Below are 1,245 nucleotides of genomic sequence, written 5' to 3' on the forward strand. Positions count from 1 at the left end.
ATCAAAGGAAAAATCCAAGTCATCAAAATGCCAAAATTAATGAGCACACATCGAAAAATAATAAGGGCACGTACCCTTTCCAGAAGGAGCACTCACACTCCTAGGCACTTAGCCAAGACTCAAAAAAGGTCGCTTTGCCTCAATTGAATGGGGGCTAGCGCAAGCGTCCATGACCTCTAAAGTACTCGACTTGACCCTCCCTAAAGCGAACTAACTCACTTAAAGACTTACTTTCACCCCTAGACATAGTCGTTCGCTTAAAGACCTTCTTTCACCTCTAGACACAGTCATAATCGCCAACAAGTAGTAAAGGCAGTAAGCTTGCAATAAAGAGGATTGTTCTACGGCATCGCCCCATCGTTCATTCGAACTCAGGGCACCCGTTTGCGAATCCCCTTTGGAAAAAAAACATACATTGTCAATAGGACTTGGCACTTAACCAAGGCTCACCCTACTCAGACATATGACACGGGCATCTAAAGTCGAAATCTAAAAGCATCATTAATGGGAAGACATAATAGCAACTGGGGGCTAAAAATTGAAATGAAAGAGCTAGGGAAAGAACTAAGTATACCTTGACCTTTTTGAAGGAAATAATGCCCTTGGTCCAAGTATGCATTCTATGTTAAGTCTAATAAATGCGGTTCAGTATTAATTAACAAGTTAATAATTCAGTGAGATCAAGTGAGCTGAATGCCTAGCTAGAGGCCGCTTCAGTTCAAGTGGAATTAATGATATTAATCCACAGCTTACTCTTGACTGAACCCGTAGGGTCACACAAATAGTACGTAAACGGATCAAGTATTTAATGGCATTAAATACTCCATCTATGGATATTCGAAATCGACGGATCTTGGTTTCAGTGGGAGCTGAGATCGTCACAGGCAAGAAATGAATACTCCGGAAACGATGATATTGCCGGAAACGGAAATATGGATCGTATCGGAAATATAAATATTATCCAAGTCGTAGATGTTGCCGGAAACGGAAACATGGTACGTATCGGAAAATATTATCGGAAATGGAAATATTGCCGGAATCGGAAATATTGCCGGAAACGGAAATATTGTCAGAATCGGAAAAATTATCGGAATCGGAAAATAATTCCGGAAACGGAAATATTAAATATTTGTTCGAAACGGAAATTAATTCCGGAATCGGAAATATTAAATATTGTTCGTATCGGAAATGAATTCCGGAACCGGGAATTTAATCGGAAGCGTATCGTACGAATAAGCATCGGAC

The sequence above is a fragment of the Spinacia oleracea genome, chromosome 3, assembly GCF_020520425.1.
Source record: "Spinacia oleracea cultivar Varoflay chromosome 3, BTI_SOV_V1, whole genome shotgun sequence".
NCBI lineage: Eukaryota > Viridiplantae > Streptophyta > Magnoliopsida > Caryophyllales > Amaranthaceae > Spinacia > Spinacia oleracea.